The sequence below is a fragment of the Scyliorhinus canicula genome, chromosome 11 (genome assembly GCF_902713615.1).
Source record: "Scyliorhinus canicula chromosome 11, sScyCan1.1, whole genome shotgun sequence".
Lineage (NCBI taxonomy): Eukaryota > Metazoa > Chordata > Chondrichthyes > Carcharhiniformes > Scyliorhinidae > Scyliorhinus > Scyliorhinus canicula.
This window is the reverse complement of record NC_052156.1, coordinates 42,003,183-42,019,411: the sequence shown is the minus strand read 5'-3', so window position 1 is coordinate 42,019,411 and position 16,229 is coordinate 42,003,183. Positions and strand designations below refer to the sequence as shown.

The 16,229-nt window shown below is 42.2% G+C and overlaps 1 protein-coding gene and 1 pseudogene across 10 annotated transcripts in view; both read right to left on the bottom strand.

Moving 5' to 3' along the window:
- Positions 1–16,229, bottom strand: part of slmapa (sarcolemma associated protein a) — a 287,081-nt gene that overhangs the window by 250,755 nt on the left and 20,097 nt on the right. The gene's annotated exons all lie outside the window — the stretch shown is intronic.
- LOC119974051 lies at positions 7,176–7,376 on the bottom strand (annotated as a pseudogene).

Genomic DNA, 16,229 nt, shown 5'->3' with positions numbered 1-16,229 from the left:
GCAGTTCATTTGTCATCAATAGCTAATGTGTAGATTCTAAAGGAAAACTTGAATCCATTATCTAAAATAGTTGCACCCATTGGTCATGAAACTGCTCTGATCAGATTCAATGCAAGCATAAAATAATTCTGTACTATATAGGAAATTATATAAATATATACATACATACAACACTATAAAATACACATAATCTGAACACCAGATAATAGTTTGTTAAGCAAACAAAGATTTTCATATTTGGCCTAACTGGGAGAAAGGGCACAAGTATGACTCATAACAACATTGAAAATACAGCACAGAAACTGGCCATTTGGACCAACTAATCTGTGCTAATGTCCAGACACAACACAAGGTTCTTTCTATTAATCTCAACTCAGCCTTTCAGCAAAGCTTTCTATTCCCTTTTCATAGAATTTACAGTGCAGAAGGAGGCCATTCGGCCCATCGAGTCTGCACCGGCTCTTGGATAGAGCACCCTACCCAAGGTCAACACCTCCACCTTATCCCCATAACCCAGTAACCCCTGTAGCCACCTGAGTTGGCCACTTCCCCACACAAAATGGAGAAATGCAAAGACAGCAGGGAAAATTGGACAATCCTAGAGAAACAAGCAGTTTGCAGACTTTTCCTGTGTATTCTGCCTGAAAAGAAAGCAGACAGCACTGAAACCAGCAGTTATACATATTGATGAGCGATCCCCGGGAACAATAGCTACAACAATTAGCTACATTTAAGACACTCAATAGCAAGTCAGACTCCTCGGCGCCAACGGGAGTCTGAAACAAAGGAGACAAACAAGCCAGAAAGAATGGGGCAGCAGGGTAGCATGGTGGTTAGCATAAATGCTTCACAGCTCCAGGGTCCCAGGTTCGATTCTCGGCTGGGTCACTGTCTGTTTTGGAGTCTGCACATCCTCCCCGTGTGTGCGTGGGTTTCCTCCGGGTGCTCCGGTTTCCTCCCACAGTCCAAAGATGTGCGGGTTAGGTGGATTGGCCATGCTAAATTGCCCGTAGTGTCCTAATAAAAGTAAGGTTAAGGGGGGGTTGTTGGGTTACGGGTATAGGGTGGATACGTGGGTTTGAGTAGGGTGATCATGGCTCGGCACAACATTGAGGGCCGAAGGGCCTGTTCTGTGCTGTACTGTTCTATGTTCTATGTTAAATGCCCAGAGATCGAGAAACGGCCCCAGTATTGGGGAATTCAAACCAATTGATTGGTATGGGATCCAATCGATTGGAAGTAAGCTCAGGGTCCGCCAAAATGGGCGCGAAGCCCCTGGGACCTATAAAAGACAGGTCCAGAGTTCAGTTCGCTCTCTGAGCCGGCCCTCCCAGCAGAACACCTTAGCAGCTGTCGAAGAACTTGACCGTAAGAAGGAGAGGCCTGGCCGATTGCTGCACCACCAAGTAAATGTCATACAACGCACGCTACGAGATAGACATTCCTGACCCCTTAGTCCATACCAGCTGGAAGCCTGCAGATCCAGTACAGAGCAAGAGGCCATCGTTCCCTGATCCGGCGGGTTCCCTTATCCAGATACGTATTGGCCTATTAGTGGCAGGAATAGTTTAGTCTTTTAGTATTATATGCATGAGTAGCGAATAACTGTGTATTAATAAACGTGTCTTGTTTTGAACCTTACTAATTGTGTATTGAGTCATTGATCTGAACTTGAACCTCGTGGTGGTATCACAAGGATACCTGGCGACTCTAGAGCCAAGTAATAAAACAGAGCCAATTGAGTGTAAAGCACACTCACCAGAACGAGCAACACCCCACCCAACACTAAGGGCAATTTATCATGGCCAATCCACCTAACCTGCATATCTTTGGACTGTGGGAGGAAACCGGAGCTCCCGGAGGAAACTCACCCACACACGGGGAGGATGTGCAGACTCCGCACAGACAGTGACCCAAGCCGGAATCGAACCTGGGACCCTGGAGCTGTGAAGCAATTGTGCTATCCACAATACTACTGTGCTCATATAATTGTGTAGTTTCCCCTTGAAAACATCTGGGTTATTTGCCTCAACAACTTCTTTTGCTAGTGAGTTCCACAATCTACCCACTCTGAGTGAAGATTATTTTCCTCATTGCTCCATTGAATTTATTAGTAACCATGTTGTATTCATTGCCCTTAGTTCTGAAATTCACCCACTATTGGGCTGAGAGGGAAGAGAGAGAGTTAGGAGTTTCACTCAACCAAATATTTTTCAGGAACCTGCCGCCATTCTTTATGAAAAGTTAGAATTTCATCATCAGGAAGTTAAGACCAAGAAAGAGAGAAAGGCAGGGCACAGGGCAAATGTACAGATTAAATTCAATATGTCAATGCCAATCATTCCAAGCATTCAAACCACATAGAAAAATATTCACAAGAGAATATTGGGTGTGAACCAGATGCAAACTGTGTGAACAACAGCTGTTCAGGCTTTTAAAAATAACATTTGTTTTTCATACAGAATCACAAGGTAAACAAGAGTCAAAAAAATGCCCCCTTGATTGGAGCACAAAAAATATATATATTTCAAAAAATGTAATTGTAAGAAGAGGATCAAATGGGACCAATGTCAGCTTAGTCTATTAACTGTGATTGTAATGGAATTATTGGCAACAATTGCCTGTAAAAGTTAACACAATTATGTGATGTCCAAGAGCATGAAGGGTTCCTGACAGACGACAAGGTGAAATCATAATCACTCAATTTGCTGTGGAGAGGGTAATGGCTAAAGAAAAAGTTTGAACATCTAGTCGGTCTAAATACTAAGTTTCAGATTTCTCAGCCAGCATTTAGATTTGATCCCAAATCTTTATGATGGGGCAGCACGGTAGCATTGTGGATAGCACAATCGCTTCACAGCTCCAGGGTCCCAGGTTCGATTCCGGCTTGGGTCACTGTCTGTGTGGAGTCTGCACATCCTCCCTGTGTGTGCGTGGGTTTCCTCCGGGTGCTCCGGTTTCCTCCCACAGTCCAAAGATATGCAGGTTAGGTGGATTGGCCATGATAAATTGCCCTTAGTGTCCAAAATTGCCCTTAGTGTTGGGTGGGGTTGCTGGGTTATGGGGATAGGGTGGAGGTGTTGACCTTGGGTAGGGTGCTCTTTCCAGGAGCCGGTGCAGACTCGATGGGCTGAATGGCCTCCTTCTGCACTGTAAATTCTATATGTAATGACCACATTTTTTCGTATTGTGCTAGAAATTGCTTTGTCCAGACAATGGCTGGCCACATGAAACACCAGATTTGAACAACTTTAGCCCTAGGTACAGACTTCGTGTGAGGCATTTTGACAAATGCCTTCATATTACTCATCTCTGTTGCAAGGTTTTAGAATTTACTATACATTAAACATGAATCTTTGTATTATCAGTGACTTGGAACAAGGTTCCTCTTTCTGGAGTTTCCCTTTGTTTCAATTTGCATTCCAGGATTTCCATTTTTTTGTCACTTTGACCTACTTTTTGCTTTTATTGTGAAAGGGATAAATACTCTAATTTTGAAATACGGTTTAGGAACAGTTCCCAATCTTGCATACGGACCTATTTCAGTCCAGTGAAGAGATTTTCCTATACTTCAAACGTTCTTCATACAATATATCTAGTTTCATTTGCTAATTGGAGTTGTTAACTTCAGTGAGGAACATTGTATCTACTGAATTTTAATGAAAGAGGTAAGAAGGAAATCTGTTTCTTGATCACAGGACATCCCAAATGCTTTACAGTTCATGAAGTACTTCTTAAGTGTAAACTCTGCTGTGAAGTAGTGGAACGCTTCTGCATCAAACTGCATACAGCAAATTCTCATAAACTGAATTGAATTGAATTTGATTTATTGTCACATGTACAGAGGTACAGTGAAAAGTATTTTTCTGCATACAGTCCAGACAGATCATTCCATACATGGAAAAACAGAGGATTACATAATTACACAATGTAAATACATAGACACAGGCATCGGGTGAGCATTAGGAGTGTAGTACTACTCAGGAGAGAAGGTGTGTGAAGAGATCAGTTTAGTCCATAAGAGGGTCATTCAGGAGTCTGGTTACATCGGAGAAGAAGCTGTTTTTGAACCTGTTAGTGCATGTGCTCAAACATTTATACCTCCTGCCCAATGGAAGAAGTTGGAAGGGAGAATAACCAGAGTGGGAGGGGTCATTGATTATGCTGCCTGCTTTCCCAAGGCAGCGGGAGGTGTAGTCAGAGTCAATGGATGGGAGGCGGGTTCGCGTGATGCACTGGGCTGTGTTTACGACTCTCTGTAGTTTCTTGGGCCGAGCAGTTGCCATACCAGGCTGTGATGCAGCCAGGCAGGATGCTTTCTATGGTGCATCTGTAAAAATTGTCAAGCGTCAATATGGACAGGCCGAATTTCCTTAGTTTCCTGAGGACGTATAGGCGCTGTTGTGTTTTCTTGGTCGCAGCGTGCTGCAATGATCAAATAATAAGCTTTAATGTTTTATGAGGGCTAAATATAGTCAAGAAACCAGATCTTACCTGTTTTTCTTTAACTAGTGTCATGAGATGTTTTACATCAATTTATGAGTGTATGCGGGGCAACGTTTCACAAACCATGGGTCGCAAGACAAGGGGTTGCAAGCTTTGAGCCAGCAATGGCTGCCGTCGAGCTCAGATTAAATTCTTCCAGCCGTTAAGCTCCTTTAAACCCTTGTGTGTTTTTGCTGGGCTTGACACAAGACAGATCTTTGGACACTTGCTTTCTGCAGCAAAAAAAAGGCTGTGGAAAGGTAGGTGTCTTTTTTTTTAAAAAACTGTAGTTTAAACACTTCCAAGCAGATAAAGCCCAATCAGCAGAGAACCAAACCCCATTACCACACACTTCCCTCTCCCTGCCTGCCCCACTTGCCTCAGCAGCTGATGTGGGGCCTCAGTCTTGCAGGTCTCTACTACTTTTAAATAACAAGATTTAAGACACTCGGAGCTCATTTTTGGCTGTAGACTGTTAGTATAGTTGATTTTAATGGATTTAGATCAGCCATACAGAAGAGAAAAACACCAACAAAATAAAGGGGAAAAATCTATTATGAGCATGTTGTGCAGCTAGTCTTCTGATTTGAAAGAATAGAGAAATATTTGTTTATCTGAAGCTGTATTGAGAAATCTCTCCATGGCAATTCCTTGGGTTGTTAGCCTTCACTCTTCACAAAGAGTGAGCAGTAGCAGAGATACAAGAAGTAGAAAATATACACGGAAAACAAAAGGTCGGACATAGTGGAGTTGAGTATCAAGAAAGAACAGTGAAAGAAAAAATAAATTTAAAATACATACAAGCCAGAATCACTGGTGGCAAAGGAGCACTCGGCATTTGAACAATTTAGAAAGGGTTGAGAGTATTTAGGTGATAACGGTGTGGCATAACTTACTTGCTTTTGTACTATATCTCTCTAGTAATAAATTGAAGGATCCTAGAAGCAGAGGAGGAGGCCCTTTAATGTTGTTTGAGGAATAAATATTTATAAGAGCTAGAATTGCCCTGTTTTTCTTTAAACAATGCCATGAAAAGTTTTGAATTGTGCCATGAAAATAACCCATGTTATATATCGGCCTCCCTGAACAGGCGCCGGAATGAGGCTACTCGGGGCTTCTCACAGTAACTTCATTGAAGCCTACTCGTGACAATAAGCGATTATTATTATTAAGACAAACTTTTAGATGCACTAAATAGGATTTGATGCTTAAATTGGCAAAGTTGCAACAGTGATCAATTCTCAAAAAAAGTAGTTAAATATTTACATTGGAAATGTGCGAAATAGCAGATATCCATTTGGTAGTATAAATGAAATGAAATGAGTTAAAATGAAAAAATATGACTCAACTGTCTACTAAATGGAAAGAGAATATAATGGAAGCAATCAGGCATACCCTGCACTAAAAGACACCTGAAATGTTAACTACTTTGTTCTCACTGCTGATATTGGCTGACCTGCTGAGTCTCCACGGTAGCCTTGGGCAGCATGGTAGCATAGCGGTTAATACAGTTGCTTCACAGCTCCAGGGTCTCAGGTTTGATTCCCGACTTGGGTCACCGTCTGTGCGGATCTGCATGTTCTCCCCGTGTGTATGTGGGTTTCCTCCGGGTGCTCCGGTTTCCTCCCACAGTCCAAAGATGTGCAGGTTAGGTGGATTAGGCATTCTAAATTGCCCTTAGTGTCCAAAAAGGTTTGGTCGGGTTACGGGGATAAAGGGGATAGGTGGAGGTGTGGGGGGCTCTTTCCAAGGGCCAGTGCAGACTCCTTCTGCACTGTAAATTCTATGATTCTATGATTCCAGCATTATCTGTTTTTGCTCTAGGAAGTGTCTCATGACAATAAATGTACTCAACTGTACAGTTTAGACGAACAGATTTCAGGTAGGAACCATGGAACTTATGAGATGTCACTAGAACATAGAACAGTACAGCACAGAACAGGCCCTCCGGCCCTCGATGTTGTGCCGAGCAATGATCACCCTACTCAAACCCACGTATCCACCCTATACCCGTAACCCAACAACCCCCCTTAACCTTACTTTTTTTTTTAGGACACTACGGGCAATTTAGCATGGCCAATCCACCTAACCCGCACATCTTTGGACTGTGGGAGGAAACCGGAGCACCCGGAGGAAACCCACGCACACACGGGGAGGACGTGCAGACTCCGCACAGACAGTGACCCAGCCGGGAATCGAACCTGGGACCCTGGAGCTGTGAAGCATTTATGCTAACCACTATGCTACCGTGCTTCCGTTAGCTACTAGCTGCTAGAAAGTTTCAAACAACATGTCCGAACGGGCAAATGAATTTTTCCTTCACTTGTAAAGAAAGATGTCTTTGAGAACCCACTGTCAACCGATTCAAAAGGCAAAAGTGCTGCCAATTGAGTCACATTGACATACTCAAAAGGACGCAACTAAAAAATTACAAAACCGGTCAAAAGTGAAGAAAGTTTATTACTTGACCAAAAGCAAATTGCATTTACTACTTGACTACATTCCAACACTATGTAATAGTAATCAACCGAGTCCACTGACAGAGAATGAACAGTTAACCAATTAAATCCCAGTAGGTTTAGAAAACTTGCTTTGCATGATGAAAATCTTAGGGACTGTAAACACTTCTTTTTGGAAAAACAAATTGCATCATCTCTCGTGACATACAAAATATTTCTGTTTTTTTAAATTACTTTTTCTGAGTTACAAAGCCAGGGCTCAGAGTGTGGACAGGGGCGAACCCCTAATCCAGCTCCTTGCCTGCTCCAAAAACCAATTCAAACTCAAATTAAATCCAATTCATGGTCCCCACAAGAGAGACATACCAGATCTGAGCTAAAAGGCAGAGCAGATACTACACTTGATCTTAACCATATGGGCAGAGAAGCGACTGAAAATAGTATATAACAAATGACCAAAACAATGTTATAACTATTAATTTTAAAGTTTCGGCCAAACCGAAGAAGAAGAAAAATTCTCAGACATTTTAGTCAAATTGACAAATCTGCTCAGTATGTTCAACTTCTTTTGCTCTGGTGACAGGTGCAAATGTGGTACTGAAATCTTTCTTCAATTTTCAGTACAGAATTAAAGTTGAAGGAGCATTATCTATCATTGACCTGCACCAATATATTTGAATATGTAACACCTCAGTGGATAAAACCAAATCCAAACATTCAGCATAAAGTAGCTACATCAAAGGGAAACTCCAGAAAGATAAAATAATCAAGAGCTTTTTAAACTTAAGGTCATATCTATATCATTGTATAATGGTGGCCAGAAAACAAATCTTCAATCCTAACCAGGACACCACATATTTCTGTATTGTTTTGCTAATATTTGCAGTTGAAACGTAAAACAGTAATATCCCAATAACAAGTCTTCTGATCAGAAAACCATTTCTAATTGCAACACAACTAAACAGCAGTGGCTCGCACTGCTGCCTCACATCGCCAGAGACCACATTCAATTCCAACCTTGGGTGACTGTGTGTAGTTTGTGCTCAGTGGAGTTTACGCTTTCTCCCAGTGTCTGCGTCGGTTTCCTCCCACTGTCCAAAGATGTGCAGGCTAGGTGAATTGGCCATGTTAAATTTCCCTTTAGTGTCTCAAAGGTTAAGTTAGGTTAAGGGGATAGGGAGGGGCTCTTTCAGAGGGTCAGTGCAGACTCGATGGGCCAAATTGCCTCCTTTTGCACTGCAGAGATTCTATGTGAACATTTAGGAACACAGGCACCAAATCCCATTTAAGATCAACCACTTTGTTGGAGAAAGGTAGTGATGTTAAGAGGGCTACAGTTCTTCGAGAAAGTTCAAATTCAGGTGCCTATAAGAGGGAATTTAGAAACAACTAATCAAGTAACAATTTCCAAATGCACTTAATTTTAGTTTTGGAATCTGGATGCAAATATATAATTTTTGAAAATACAAGGCAAGTAAAACATATTTCCACATTGTGTCACAAACTGACCAGAACTTCCAGTTTATTCTTTAAAATAAACATTTCATGGAATTTAAGTGGTAAACTTAGGACCTACAGTTCAAAGATTTAACAAAACAACTATTGTGACACTGTACAATTGAACGTTTGTTCATCAGCATCCCAGAAATTCAAAGCTTAATAAATTTCAGTGTGTGACGTTCAGTTTTTAGTGACTTCATTAATAGTACTTCAAGGCCAGAATTATCCTCCTATTCAGCAAATACTTGATCCAACGGAAAGTTCATTTAAGTAGCTACACCCCAGTTATCAATGCTCCTCTGTTTACAAACAAAAAGCTTCTTCAGAAAAGAAAAACCTTCTTAACCAAAACGCACAATCCAAATACACAGACTCAACAGTAAACTAAAAATTACTGCACTAAGATGTGTAAATGACTAAACAGGTGCAAAGTAGATCCAGATTTATGGGTGTTTATGAAAAGAGAAGAACTGAAACCGGTTTTCTATGATGCCAGTCAAAGCAAAGTATTAATATTCTCATTCTTAAAATGATTGATGGCAAAAGATCTTCATGCACAAACTTCATGGAATTAACCTCAAATGAGCTACCGTACAGAATGGTTCAAAATAGAACATTACAGCACAGTACAGGGCCCTTCGGCCCTCAATGTTGCGCCGACCTGTGAAACCACTCTAAAGCCTATCTGCAGTATTCCCTTATCATCCATATGTTTATCCAATTACCATTAATGGACTGGCATCGGGTTGCACTATTAGATTTGGAGGAAAAAAACATTCCTTGACCACTTCAGATAACTACTTGGATGATTTTCCTACATTCAATATAATAATGTACCTTCTGCTCTGCTCTTCAAGTTATGATTCAGTCATATGCTCATTCAGGTTTTGTTGTCTGGTTATGACAAGCTTTGACAAAGAGTCATCCAGACTCGAAACATTAGCTCCCTTCTCTCTCCACAGATGTTGTCCAACCTCTGAGATTGTCCAGTATTCTGTTTTTGTTTTGGCCCATGGAATGTCATGCTGATTACTGTATACTGCCCTCCCTCAGCAGATTAAATCAGCACTCCTCCGTGTTGAGCACTACTCGGAAGAGGCACTGGAGAGCAGGAGACAGAATGCACTCTGGGTGGAGAATTTCAATTCCCATCACCAAGAATGGCTCAGTGGCACCACAACTGATCACGCTGGCTGAGTCCTGAAGGTCATGCGTACTAGACTGGGCAGGTGGAAGGTGGCAAGTGAACCAACAAGCTGGAAAAGCCTACTTGACCTAATCTTTATCAATCTACCTGGCAAGATGCACAATCCTCATGGAGACAAGAGGCTGTCTTCACACTTGAGGATACTGTCCACCATGTATGGCACTATCACCATGCAATATAGGATAAATTTAGCACAGATCTGGTTACTCAAAATTGGATATCCAAGAGGCACTGTGGGTGATGAACAGAAGGATGGTTTTCAACCAAAATCAGGCATACATAAAAAAGAGGTGCCAACCTGTTAAAGCTACAACACAAAACTACATGCATGCTTAACAACAGAAGCAGCTTGCAATAGACACAGCTAAGCAATTCCGCAACCAACAGATCAGATCAAAACTCTGCTGTCCTGCCACATCAGCAGGACTGGTGATGGGCAGTTAAATGACTAAGTGGAACAGAAGGCTCCAGACACGTCCCATCCTGACGATGGCGCAGCCCAGCAAATCATTGCAAAAGGACAAGTTATGGCATTTGGAACCATCTTCAGCCAGAAGCGCCAAGTGGATGATCCATTTCAGCATCCTCCCGAGATCCTCAGCATTACAGAGGCCAATCTTCAACCAATTTGATTCACTCCACATGATATCAACAACTGGCTGAATGTACTAGGTACCGCAAAGGCCAGGGCCCTGAAAACAGCATTGTTCAGTACTGAAGACTTGCGGTCCAGAATTAGCAGCAGCCCAAGTCAGGTTGATCCAGTACAGCCAAAAAAACTAGCATTTACACGATATGCCCTGTCCACAAAAAGTAGGGCATTCCAATCTGACCAATTACCACCTCTCAGGATATTCTCAATCATCAGCAAAGTGACAGATTGTGACAACAGAGCTATCAAGCTGCACTTGCTCAGCAATAACATGTTCATGAATGCTTAGTTTGGGTTCCATCAGGGCCACTCTGCTTCAGGCTTCATTTCAGCCATGACCCAAACGTGGAGCTACATTTCTGAGGTGAGGTGAAAGTGACTGTCATTGACATCAAGGCAGCACTTGATTGAAAAAGACATCAACAAGCCCAAGAAAAATTGAAGGCAATAGGAATCATGGAGAAAACTCTCCACTGGTTGCTTCTGGTTGTTAGAAGCCAACAATCCCAGCCCAAGTACATTGCTGCAGGAGCTCCTTCGAACCCAACAATCTTTAGCTATTTTATCAATAACTTTTTCACGGTTAGCAGTGATAAGGCCATCAGAAGGTCAGTGTTCATGACTCCTCAGATTCATGAGAAGTCTGTGCACATGCAGCAAGACTTTATCAGGCTGATAAGTGGCAAGTTGTTCATATACATTCACATTCACCAAGAAGCAGTCAATGACCAGTCCTAACAAAAGAGAATCCAATCCTCTCCCTTTGACATTCAAAGACATTCCCATCACCAAATCTGCCACAGTCAACATCTTGGGATTTCTAACTGCCAGGAACTTGCGAGGCAAATTGTGTGGTTATAATAGCAGGTCAAAGGCTGGGAGTTCTCCCATGAATAACTCATCTCCAAACTCCCCAAAGCCTTTCTGCAAACTAAAAGTTATGGAATACCCCCATTTGCCTGAATAAGTGTTACTCCAACAATCCTCGAGAAGTTCAACACCATCCAGGGCAAAGCAGTCCATTTGTTTGATACCACATCCACCACCATAAACATTTACTACCTCCACCACTGGCAATGTGGCAGCAATATGTACCATCTGCAAGGTGCACTTCAGCAACTCATTAAACCTCCTTCAAAACCCACAATCTCTATCACCTGGAAAGACAAGGGTAGAAGACACATGGAAACAGCACCACTTACAAGTTCTCCTTCAAGCTGTACACCATCCTGACTTGGAACTATATCACCATTCCTTTATTCTTGTTGGGTCAAAAACTTGGAACCGCCCTCCCAACAATACCTACATCTGATGGAGTACAGTAGTTCAGGAAAGTGGCTCACTAGCGCATTAACAAGGATAATTAAGGATGAGCAATAAACATTGGCATTGCTGGTTACATCCTATGAAAGAGTAAAAAAACTCAACAGAGTTCAGTACTTATTTTTGCCTACTCATTTGAAGCCTACTTGTGACAATAAGCGATTTTCATTCATTTCATTTCATTCTTCCTAGTCAATGGGCCACCTCTGCTGTTTGCTTTTTTTTTTGGGGGGGGGGGGGGATTCTTATCGTGGCTTCGGAGATTGAGACGCCATTTCAAAATGGTGCCTCGATCTCTCGCTACAACGGGGAATTCCGGAGAGCGGAACGCCCCATTGTAAAAAAACGGGGCTGTGTGCAGCCTTGGCCGCGCGTTCCTCGTTCTGGCCCCTTATTCAAAGTGAGTCGCATTGAATAGCCATGTGTATCTCCGCACTGGAGGGCCGGGTAACATGCAGCTAAACACGCTCGCTCTGGGATTTTGTTCCCTTTTGGGAAGATCATGCACAAAGCCTAGGTACCACTTTAGGACCTGAAAAGTACTCACTCCACCTTGAAAGATCTCAAAAGTGTTACCAACATGTGAGGTTACCTTTTGTTTTCTTCCAAACACCTATCCCTATCCATGCTTCCTGTTGAATGAATGCACCTTGCACCTAACATTAGCCATGAAGAAATGCAGTAGAGTAACCCAAAACAACTAACTGTATGTCCTTTATTTTCTATATGTGCATGTATGCATACTACAGAAGCATAGGTAAACTTTCTTGATGGTACTGGCAAGGTCTGAAACACTCCTGGAAAACCTTTGTATTTCACATTTGCGGGCAAATATTTAATATTTTCTCAAAACAGCCATGACCCTAAATTCTAAAGAATATATACTTTAAATTAAATGAAGGAAAAACAGAAGCGATCTCAGCAGAAATACTCCACGTGCTGTCCAAAAAAGTTGAATCTAGTTGTACCAGATGTCTTCATTTGTGACAATGAGGAAATGCGTGAGTGGACGTTCAGACAAAATGGTAATATTTTATCTATTGAAATCACATCTGCTTGCACTACCGGTCAACATTTCCCCTGTAAAGTCCCATTTTTTTTAACCTTTGTTATAAATGTAAAATGGAAAGTGCGCCTATGCAATCTTGACACACTGTAATTATGCCCTCATTGAGACATGTTTATATAGGCAATTTGTATTACAAATGTAGATAGGAATTTAAGAACAAAAAGGTAGGATAATAAAAAGGGGACCAAATCATGTTTTGCAACGTAGTCCAATTTTTCCTCATCTTCCATCCGCCATGAGAGGAAATGGAACACTTCCCATTGTCTGTCTGTTTTACATAAGTGTGATGCAATGACCATTTCAATAAGAGGGAGCCGACCCATGAACGATTGTTATGCAACAGCATTTCATAGAATCAAAGAATCATAGGATTCCTACGAGTAATAGCAGAAGGAGGCCATTTGGCCCATCGAGTCTGCAGCGACACTACGAAAGAGCACCCTACCTTGGCCCACTCCCCAACCTATCCCTGTAACCCCACCTAACTGGACACAAAGGGGCAATTTAGCATGGCCAATCCACCCAACCTGCACATCTTTGGACTTTGGGCATTTATATCACTTAGTCCACCACTATCAACATCTTGGAGGTGGGGTGTCATCATTGGTCAGAACCTCAACTGGCCCAAATATATAAATGCCATGGCAAGTCACAGGCTGGTTATTCTGGGTGTATGACTCATTTCTGGACACCCCGAAGCTTCTTCTCTATCTGTTGGCACAAATCAGTGGTGCCATGACAGTACTCTCCATTTGTTTGAATGGGAGCAGTTTGAAAGTTTTACAACATCTAGAATAAAGCAGACCACTCAATTGGAACCCCATTCACTACTGGCATCTAGTGGTATATAGGGTAGAATGCAGCAGCAACTTGTCAATTTGTTTTCAACAGCAACCCCATGACTTTCATAGCCGAGGACAGGGCAGCAGGTGCATGGGAAAACCATCACCACAGAGTTCCCCTTCAGCCACATACATCATGCTGACTTCAACATGCATTCCTTCATCAACATTGGATCAAAATCTAGGAACTCTGCATCGTTGAATGGCGGGAGCACATCACATGGACTGCAGTGTTGCAAGAAAGGATCTACCACAACTGCATAGTGCTGAGCAATTAATGTCAACTGGTTAGACACACCTACATTCCAAAAATTACATTTTTAAACACTAGCTTAATGATTCAGTCTGTAAGATCACTGTGCAACCATGTCTTACAGGCAATAATACCTTGTATTCAGTTTTCATCAAAATCCCAGAAAGGTGCCTATGGTGCGGGAGAGAAAAAAATAACTAAAATCTCTACTGCTGCGGCACACATAAATACCTTCTGAGCATTTTGTTAAATATAAATTTAAGAGTACCCAATTATTGTGTTTCAATTAAAGGACAATTTAGCATGGCCAATTTTCCTACCATGCGCATCTTCTTGGGTGATGGGGCTGAGACCCACACAGAGACGGTGAGAATGTGCAAACTCCACACAGACAGTGACCTGGGCTGGGATCGAACCCGGATTCTTGGCTCCATGAAGCAGCAGTGCTCACCACTGCGCCACCATGCCACCCACCTCCCATCTGAGCATTTTTATCAAATCATCTCACAATGTAACCTACATTGAATGAAAAAGATTGTGAATTTCCAAAAGGCATTTTCCTTCTCAGTCACAACAAACGAGTTATTAAATGATACAAAATAAAAGAATTGAAGAACGTTTTTTGCATACTTATACTATTGTTGTAATCAGATCATCTTTGCCACCTCCTTTCAGCATTTATAATCGCACAAGTAATTAGCACTGTGGCGTCACAGCGCTAGCGGAGTCTGCACGTTCTCCCAGTGTCTGCGTGGATTTCCTCCGGATGCTCCAGTTTCTCCTCCCACAGTCCAAAGACATGCAGGTTAGGTGGATTGGCCATGATAAATTGCCCTTAGTGACCAAAAAAGGTTAGATGGGGTTATTGGGTTATGGGGACAGGGTGGAAGTGAGGGCTTAAGTGGGTCAGTGCAGACTCGATGGGCCGAATGACCTCCTTCTGCACTATATGTTCTATAATACACTACCTGAGACAAACAGAACTGTTAGTACCACTCACAAAGTCCCAATAACAGATCGCACTTTCAAAAGAATTGTGACAATAATTAATAAAACTGCAAATATTATTGCAATTTTGTATGTTTGCTGAGTGAAAGTACATGGGCACAGAATCAAACTCCTAGCCTCAGAACCAACCCAGTTAACTGGGATAACTTTCCAACAGACCAGTCAAGCAACAGCTTGAGCTAGCCAAATTCACAGAAACATACCTTTCAGTCAATGTTCCATGCTATCCTCAGGTCCGTCTTGTCCCACTGCAGAACAGATCCAGCAGGGATGGTGGCACACTGGTATACAGTGGGAGAGAATGGCCTTGGAAGTCCTCCACTACAGACCCCGTGAAATATCACGGTTTCAGGTCAAACATGGATTAGGAAATATTTGGAAGACACTATCAACCAACCTCCCTCAACTAATGAATCAGCAATCCTCCATGTTGGAAGAAACAATAACAAAAGAAGAGCACATAGGTTCTCGGACTTAAATGTCTATCGCCGAGTGGCTTGGTGGCATGAGTATTGAAAGACACATCAGGAAATGGCTATGGGCCCTGATAACTAGCCATGCCCTAGCCAAGCTGTTTCAGTACAACTGCAACACTGACATCTCCCTTACAATTTCCCAGGGCAGTTTCCCCAAACTACGTTCTGTGGAACCCTGGAGTTCTTAAGGGAGAGATCAAGAGGTTGTGCGGTAGGTCTGGCCATTGTAAATTTGAAATAAGCTTTCCTTCCAGCTTTGCCAATTGGAGGCGATTTTCACACTGCATCGGCTACTGGTAGGAACACTGGTCAATCTGTCAGTAGTCAATGCACTGAGAAGCTGGCTTCTAATTGGACAAGTTTGATTACTGACGCTGCTGCTACTAACAAGTTCCAGGCAAGGCGAGAGCGAAGGTGACCAGATGGTGTGTGTGTGTGTGTACAAAAGCAGCACCGTCACTCCTCCCATTAAAATTGGGACGGCTTAAGTACTTTGTTGAATAAGAGAACTTTTTAATTAAAATAAATGTATACGCAATAATAATCTTTATTATTGTCGCAAGTAGGCTTACATTAACACTGCAATGAAGTTACATTGAAAATCTCCCAGTCGCCACACAAGAAATAGAAAGAATTTACATAATTTTGTTTCTGTATGTTTTTGCCATTTGCACAAAAAACAATCAATTGTTTGTGGTTTAACTCTGCAATACAATAAGGATGTTTCGCCGGGGTTCCATCAGTACTCTTGGGAACTCAAAAGGGTTCTGTCGCTGGAAAGGTTTGGGAAACCCTGGCTTAGATAATGTCCTGTCCATAAAAAGCAGGACAAACCCGATCTGATCAATTATAGCCCCATCAGTCTACTCTCAGTCTTCAGCCAAGTAATGCTAGGTTACATTGACAGTGTACAACTCACCAATAACCTGTTCACCGGTGCTCAGTTTCAGTCCTG